Source organism: Triticum aestivum, chromosome 6B, assembly GCF_018294505.1.
Source record: "Triticum aestivum cultivar Chinese Spring chromosome 6B, IWGSC CS RefSeq v2.1, whole genome shotgun sequence".
NCBI lineage: Eukaryota > Viridiplantae > Streptophyta > Magnoliopsida > Poales > Poaceae > Triticum > Triticum aestivum.
In genome coordinates, this window is record NC_057810.1 from 532513879 (window position 1) to 532523141 (window position 9263).

General features: G+C 45.7%; 1 long non-coding RNA gene across 1 annotated transcript; it reads left to right on the plus strand.

The window, feature by feature from the left end:
• Positions 1-658: 658 nt before the first annotated feature.
• LOC123133016 (uncharacterized) lies at positions 659-1431 on the plus strand. The gene is made up of 3 exons (XR_006465135.1): positions 659-676; positions 1105-1276; positions 1372-1431. It is a non-coding gene; the product is annotated as an uncharacterized lncRNA (long non-coding RNA).
• Positions 1432-9263: the final 7832 nt, after the last annotated feature.

Sequence of the window (9263 nt, forward strand, 5' to 3'; positions counted from 1 at the left end):
CAAAGGCTATCATGCAAGGATACAGCAAAAAGTAAAATTATATCTGCACGGTGATGCATCAGGAGTATGAGATCTCCATTAGCTGATATAATTACATTGTGGCCGGATATTTTATTCCTTTCCTTGTGGGCCAAGAGGGATTTGTACGTGGCCTTGTTTGGATTTGTCAAGTACCGGCCAGCAAATAGATTAGGTAGGCATCGACTCATACATAGTAAACCATGGTAACCGAATTAGGAAGGGCAAGTCAGGTTTGGTTTAGCTTTAAAGTTGTAGGGTCCGAATAACTGCCACACGTGTGGCGTCAACGGGAACCAGCCCGCACGTCTTGTGTGGCATGGACGGGAACCGGCCCGCACGACCACGTCCGTGCGCCCAAAAGCATGGCCCGCACGTCCGTTGCGTGCCAACCCCGCCCGCACTGCCTCGTCCGGGCAAGCCGACCCGCTGCCCGCACAACCAAGCAGTTCACGGCCTCCAATCAATCCCCTCTCTCGTCTGCCGCCATCGTCCCCCATCTCTCAAACCCCGACCTCCGTCGCCGGCCTTCTCTGGTTGCCATGGCAATCAGAGCACATCCATAGGGCACTCCCACCTCAAAACCACACCCCAACCCTCCCCACCCCCAGCCCCAAACTCCAACCCAGCCCTCCAGAGACGAAAATCTAAAAACCAGGTGAGAATCTCCCGATCTCGACCTTCTCATCCTTAAGGCTGAAAATCTCTCGATCTTGTGCTGGATCTATGCTATAGGGGTAGAACACTATATGGTTTAGTGTGTAGTCGCAATTGCCAGGCAGAGTACACCAGATCTGCCATGTACTACGTTTGAAAATGACTTAACTTCCTAGCTTAATTGACGCAAGTAGTTGGGTATGAAAAATGGATGAGTAGGAATCACTAAAGAAGGACAGTAGGGGCAAATGTTGGAATGAAGAGGGCTGGAAGAAATTAGTTTCCACTTGTGTATAACGACAGTTGCCACCATTCCTTGTTGGTAGCTGCCACCTATTTTGACCCGTCGCTTGCCATCCATTTCTTCTATGTGCAAGCAGCAGAAGAATACAATTCTTGTGGATTGTTGATGCCTTCTTGTTCATGCAGTGATTGAGAACACATTGGAAGAAGCGAGACACGGAAAGAATGAATCACGAAGATGGCGCTGATGCTTGGGGTTCTCAAAGGCCAGAAACGCCCCCTTGGGATGCAACAGAGTACAGTCAGCTCATCTCTTCAGGGCTGTTGCCGCCACTACTAGAGCAGTATGCAGGCGTAGGTATGATGCGTGATAACAAAAGAAGAGAACAGTTGCCATCTTCGCAACGATGAAGATGACATTCTACTTATGTCGTGCACTGTCATTTTTCGCAGGTTCTTATGACCAAAACACAATTAGGGGGCCCCCGTGGCAAGTTCACTCACAAGGCGCTAACACTGACAAATGTATGAGCAGCCAACTTCAACTAGCTTGTATGGATAATCAAGGTAATGCAAACCGAGAAAAGAGAACATACTGCAGTGGACATGAAAAATGAACATGCAAAAAAAACTGGCAAAAGGACTCACGAGTTACCACGGGTGAAAATGCAGAGCCTTCATGCAGCGCGTGGCATCAGGCAGCACCAATGTACCTGCCATCAACGTCATACACAGGTGAGTCCATAAAAAAAGTGAAGTTACGGATGATCAATTAGCAGAAGGAGCATAGTTGACAACTACAATTGCCAGGACTGGACAACTACAGCTGTCGTGAATTAGAAAATACACTTGACATCTCTGCACAATTGTTGTTGCCATCCATGGACACCTGCAGTTGCCAGGGAAGAACAACTGCAGTTGCCATGCCAGTGCGACTATATTTGCCATGCCATGGCAACTGCAGCTGCCATGAAGGAACAACTGCGGTTGCCACGCCGATGCAAATACAGTTGCCATGCCAGTAAAACTGCAGTTGCCACAGAAGGGGCAACTGCGGTTGTCGTGCTAACACAAAATGCATTTGCCATGAATTGACCAACCACTACTTTGCGTACAGGTTATTACGCTGGTGGTAACCCGGCAAACGTCTCGTGGCAAGCTTCAGAAACTGCAGGTGGAGCACGTCATTTTGATGTCACAGACCACACAAGAAGGTCAAATGCAACACAACAAGGTAAGGGAAAAAACTGAACCACAAAAACAGCACTACATTTGTTATTTGAAGTTATTTGTAGGCAAAAACAATAGTTGCCATGTTTGTTGAACAGTAGCTGCCATCACTGGACAGCTGTAGCTGCCGTACATGTCACGCGCAGAATCACGGCTTGCTGTTTGAAATGATGTCGTGCCAAATCACTCGTAGATGGTGTCATCCGTTGCGATACACATGTTATTCAAACAAAAAAATTACTCTCGTACCTGTTTTTCCTATTACAGGGCCTACAGCTACAGTTAACAGCGGCGCGGGGACATCTATTGCGGGGAGCTCCGAGCGCACGGAAGACGCGTTCCACCAGCCAGCAGACAATCATGCCGCAGACAATTTCGAGTCACAGTCGAGAATGGCAATCATTCCAGCAATACCGACAAGCACCCCTTTGAACACAAGCACTGCCAACACTCAAGTGGATGGAACTGCCGCCGATACTGAAGTGAATGATAAAACTAATGATGAGGCAGAAGGGGATGAAGATGGCGGGCAATCAGAGATCATGGTACCTCATCCACCGTACATTGGGCAGAGATTTGAATCGTTTGAAGAAGCAAAGGAATACTACCAGACATATGCAAAGTTCCATGGATTTGCGGTTAACACCGAGTACCATAGGAAAATTAAGAAAACTAATGAGTACGGCAGAGGTGAGATGAGGTGCCACAAGGCACGGAGGAACAAGAAGGGGAAAGGTGATGCGCCTGTAGTTCCGGAACGAAAAAGAGGAATCATTCTTAAGACGGGATGCCCTGTCCGCTGTAAGCTGAACGTAGATGGAACACAGTATGTGGTCACTGAATATTTTGACGAGCACAACCACAAACTCATAAAGAAGTTCGACCTGGTCAAATTTCTGACCGCCCATAGAGGATTCACCCCAGTCGAAAGGCAATTCGTAAAGCTGCTACATGATTGTAACGTCGGTCCATCAAGAATGGTCCAGATACTATCACTCATCCACAGCAAAAAAGGAAAACTGAGTAGCATGCCGTACATACCGGCTGACGTCACAAACCTATAGGCCAAGTACCATAGAGAGAGCAGGCTGGCTGACATAGAGGCTACAATTGCCTACTTCGATGAGAAAGCAAAGGAAGATCCAGATTTCTTCTACAGGATAAGGTTGGACGATGAGGATCGTGTCAGGAACATGTATTGGGTGGATGGTGCTGCAAGGAGAGCCTACAAACATTTCCGAGATTGCATTTCATTCAACGCGACGTACCTCACCAATATGTACAAGATGCCATGTGCTCCGTTCATAGGAATAAATAACCACAATCAATCGTTGCAGTTCGGCTGCGGGCTCGTCCGGAACGAAGACACGGATGGGTACGTCTGGTTGTTCAAGACCTTCTTGGAGTGTATGGATGGACTTGCATCGATGAACATAATAACAGACCAGGATTTCAGCATGCGTGCAGGCATAGAGGAGGTCTTTCCGTTGGCAGTGCACAGGCACTGCAGGTGGCACATTATAAAGAAGGCTGAGGAAACGCTAGGACCGTTCTTTGCTGACCGCCCAGAGCTGCACAAGGCATTCGAGCTGTGCGTGGACCACAGCTTGACGGTCGAGGAGTTTGAAAGGAGCTGGATAGCCATGGTTGAAACACATGAAGTCCAAGACAACGAGACGCTTGCTAGCCTGTGGGAGAAGTGAATGTACTGGGTGCCCGCCTACTTCATCCAGTGCTTCTTCCCCTTTCTGTAGACTACGCAGCGCAGCGAGGGGTTCAATGCTGTTTTGAAGCGATACGTGAGTCCTGGCAACTCATTGCTACAGTTTGCCAAGCAATATACAGCTTTGCAACAAAAAATACTGGGATCTGAGCTACAGCAAGAAGCGAACACCGCACTGAAGCAGCCAAAATTGCTGACGTATTTACTGATGGAGAGGCAAATGAGCAAGATATACACAAACAAAATATTTAACAAGTAAGTCAGTTGCGTTACGGTCTTATTTGCGCAGAAGTACTAAGTTAGTAGGTGCCTAGTAGAGTGCAATGCAGTTGCCATGATATGCAGTTGCCATGTTTAATGAAATACTGTTTGCCATGCTTACTCAGCTGCAGTTGCCATGTTCAATGAAAATTCTGTTTACAATGCTTACTTGAATACATTTTCCATGTTCAAATGAAGTGCAGATGCCATGTTTAATGAACTGTACTTCCATTGGGGCATGTTGGTATGCAAATGCCAATATCAACTGAAAAATGTTATATTGTCAACGCATATGCTGAAATGCAATTGCCATGTTTACCGAAATGCAACTGCCATGTTTGTTGAAAATGCAATTGCTATGTTTACTCAAATGTAGATGACATGTTTTATGCACTGTGCTTCCATTGGGGGAAAATATTGGTGTGGAAATGACGATGGCCAGTTGAAAATGTAGTACAGTTGCCATGTTCAGTGTACTCTAGTTGCCATGTCTGATGTACTGCAGTTGCCATGTCTGGTATACTATAGTTGCCATGTTTAGTGTACTACAGTTGCCATGTCTGGTGTACTGCAGTTGCCATGTCTGGTATACTGCAGTTGCCATGTTTGGTATACTACAGTTGCCATGTTCAGTGTACTATGTTTGCCATGTTCAGTATACTATGTTTGCCATATTCAAACAAAAATCTAGTTCTATTTCCATGACAGCGTAACGTCCTACAAAAAAAAGATCGCACGATAGATTAACATAAAACACACAAAACTTGCAGATTCCAGGAAGAAATAAAGCGTGCCAGCATGTTCACGGCTTTCCAGGTGGACGAACATACGTTCAAGGTGTGTTCTATTTTGGGCATGTCGGATTCAGAACCTGAAGACCCAGACAAAGGAAGGAACTACTTCGTGAAAACCTCGATCGAGCAAGGCGAATACTACTGCCAATGCTGCAAGTTCGAACGGGACGGCATTGTGTGTTGTCACATACTAAAGGTAATGGACATGAACGCTGTGACATGGATGCCCCGCCATTTCATAAGGCGGCGATGGACTTGGGATGCTGACGACGCGTTGGCGCCGCAGACAACACACGCGGTTCTGGCTGTGCATGACGAGAGACCTGAGTCAACCATGGAAGCCGTGAGGCACGTTGTGCTCACAAAGAACTATTCTGAGCTAATTGATGAAGCGTGCAAGAGTGATGAGACAGCGGGAGTCGCAGAAAACACATAGGAAGGCACTGAAAAGAGAGTTTGAGGAGATCAAGAAGAGGAAAGCTGAGAAAGCCTTACACTGGTTCCCCCGCACATCAAGTGTGCCTTCATCGACGGGGCCATCATCTGAAAACTCGGAGATAGGATCTGGAACAGCAAGCACACAAACCCAGGTCAGGAACCCACCCCGTTCCATCACAAAGGGTCGCCCTAGAGAGATAAGGTACAAGTCAGGATTGGAGATTCAAGCAAAACACAAGAAAACGAAGAAAGGGGCGGGCAATCCATGAGCAGAAATTGGGGCAATGTGAAATGGTCCTTGTGGACATTTTCTTCTGTACCCTAGACGATGAGTTTTTTTTAATTTGGGAGAATAACTCTTGAGGAGCATCAGAAGTGGAAGGAAAATTCATTGAGTGGAGAAATGCAGTTGCCATGTTATGGGTACTTAATCTGCCATGTTAGGTGTATTAAATCTGCCATGTTATGTGTATTAAATCTGCCATGTTATGTGTACTAAATCTGCCATGCCATGCTATTTTATACTAAAAAAATATGTGCCATGCTACTTTGTACTAAATATGCCATGCTAGATGTATTGGATCTGCCATTTTAGTTGTATTGGATCTGCCATGTTAGTTGTACTGTATCTGCCATGTTAATTATGCTTGATCTGCCATGTTGTTTGAATTGATTCTGCCATGTTAGCTCTGCTGAAAATATACCATGGTATTTGAAATGACTCTGCGTGACATATATTTCCATGGCAAATACCACGCGGTTTAGAGAAACAATAGTGTGTTGTGGGCGATGTATGGGAAACAAGTTGGAAAAAGGCGTAACGTGCATAAACCATAGTCAAGGTTGTGGATGCATGATCTGTTGGGTTTCGTAGTAATTTCAAAAATTTTCCTACGCGCACACAGGATCATGTGATGCATAGCAACGAGGGGAAGAGTATTGTCTACGTACCCTACGCAGACCGACTGCGGAAGCGATGACACGACGTAGAGGAAGTAGTCGTACGTCTTCACGATCCAACCGATCAAGCACCGAAACTACGGCACCTCCGAGTTCGAGCACACGTTCAGCTCGATGACGATCCCCGGACTCCGATCCAGCAAAGTGTCGGGGAAGAGTTCCGTCAGCACGACGGCGTGGTGACGATCTTGATGAACTACAGCAGCAGGGCTTCGCCTAAACTCCGCTACAGTATTATCGAGGAATATGGTGGCAGGGGGCACCGCACACGGCTAAGGAATCGATCACGTGGATCAACTTGTGTCAACTTGTGTGTTTAGAGGTGCCCCTGCCTCAGTATATAAAGGAGCCAAGGGGGGAGGGTGCGCCGGCTAGGAGGAGGAGGCGCAGGAGGAGTCCTACTCCTACCGGGAGTAGGACTCCCCTCCAATCCTATTCCAACTAGGATTCCCAAGGGGGAAAGAGGGAGAGGGGTGGCCGGCCACCTCTCCTAGTCCTAATAGGACTAGGGGAAGGGGGGAGGCGCGCAGCCCCCTTGGGCTGCCCCTTTCTCCTTTCCACTAAGGCCCATGAAGGCCCATGTGGTTCCCGGGGGTTCCGGTAACCTCCCGGTAACCCGGTAAAATCCCGATTTCACCCGGAACACTTCCGATGTCCAAACATAGGCTTCCAATATATCAATCTTTATGTCTCGACCATTTCGAGACTCCTCGTCATGTCCGTGATCACATCCGGGACTCCGAACAACCTTCGGTACATCAAAATGCATAAACTCATAATATAACTGTCATCGTAACCTTAAGCGTGCGGACCCTACGGGTTCGAGAACAATGTAGACATGACCGAGACATGTCTCTGGTCAATAACCAATAGCGGGACCTGGATGCCCATATTGGCTCCTACATATTCTACGAAGATCTTTATCGGTCAGACCGCATAACAACATACGTTGTTCCCTTTGTCATCGGTATGTTACTTGCCCGAGATTCGATCGTCGGTATCCAATACCTAGTTCAATCTCGTTACCGGCAAGTCTCTTTACTCGTTCCGTAATACATCATCTCACAACTAACATATTAGTTGTAATGCTTGCAAGGCTTATGTGATGTGTATTACCGAGAGGGCCCAGAGATACCTCTCCGACAATCGGAGTGACAAATCCTAATCTCGAAATACGCCAACCCAACATCGACCATTGGAGACACCTGTAGTACTCCTTTATAATCACCCAGTTACGTTGTGACGTTTGGTAGTACCCAAAGTGTTCCTCCGGTAAACGGGAGTTGCATAATCTCATAGTCATAGGAACACATATAAGTCATGAAGAAAGCAATAGCAACATACTAAACGATCGGGTGCTAAGCTAATGGAATGGGTCATGTCAATCAGATCATTCTACTAATGATGTGACCTCGTTAATCAAATAACAATTCTTTGTTCATGGTTAGGAAACATAACCATCTTTGATTAACGAGCTAGTCAAGTAGAGGCATACTAGTGACACTATGTTTGTCTATGTATTCACACATGTATTATGTTTCCGGTAAATACAATTCTAGCATGAATAATAAACATTTATCATGATTATAAGGAAATAAATAATAACTTTATTATTGCCTCTAGGGCATATTTCCTTCAGTCTCCCACTTGGACTAGAGTCAATAATCTAGATTACACTGTAATGATTCTAACACCCATGGAGCCTTGGTGCTGATCATGTTTTGCTCGTGGAAGAGGCTTAGTCAACGGGTCTGCAACATTCAGATCCGTATGTATCTTGCAAATCTCTATGTCTCCCACCTGGACTAGATCCCGGATGGAGTTGAAGCGTCTCTTGATGTGTTTGGTCCTTTTGTGAAATCTGGATTCCTTTGCCAAGGCAATTGCACCAGTATTGTCACAAAAGATTTTCATTGGACCCGATGCACTAGGTATGACACCTAGATCGGATATGAACTCCTTCATCCAGACTCCTTCATTTGCTGCTTCCGAAGCAGCTATGTATTCCGCTTCACATGTAGATCCCGCTACGACGCTTTGTTTAGAACTGCACCAACTGACAGCTCCACCGTTTAATGTAAACACGTATCCGGTTTGCGATTTAGAATCGTCCGGATCAGTGTCAAAGCTTGCATCAACGTAACCTTTTACGATGAGCTCTTTGTCACTTCCATATACGAGAAACATATCCTTAGTCCTTTTCAGGTATTTCAGGATGTTCTTGACCGCTGTCCAGTGATCCATTCCTGGATTACTTTGGTACCTCCCTGCTAAACTTATAGCAAGGCACACATCAGGTCTGGTACACAGCATTGCATACATGATAGAGCCTATGGCTGATGCATAGGGAACATCTTTCATATTCTCTCTATCTTCTGCAGTGGTCGGGCATTGAGTCTTACTCAATTTCACACCTTGTAACACAGGCAAGAACCCTTTCTTTGCTTGATCCATTTTGAACTTCTTCAAAATTTTGTCAAGGTATGTGCTTTGTGAAAGTCCAATTAAGCGTCTTGATCTATCTCTATAGATCTTAATGCCTAATATGTAAGCAGCTTCACCGAGGTCTTTCATTGAAAAACTTTTATTCAAGTATCCCTTTATGCTATCCAGAAATTCTATATCATTTCCAATCAGTAATATGTCATCCACATATAATATCAGAAATGCTACAGAGCTCCCACTCACTTTCTTGTAAATACAGGCTTCTCCGAAAGTCTGTATAAAACCAAATGCTTTGATCACACTATCAAAACGTTTATTCCAACTCCGAGAGGCTTGCACCAGTCCATAAATGGATCGCTGGAGCTTGCACACTTTGTTAGCTCCCTTTGGATCGACAAAACCTTCTGGTTGCATCATATACAACTCTTCTTCCAGGAATCCATTCAGGAATGCAGTTTTGACATCCATTTGCCAAATTTCATAATCATAAAATG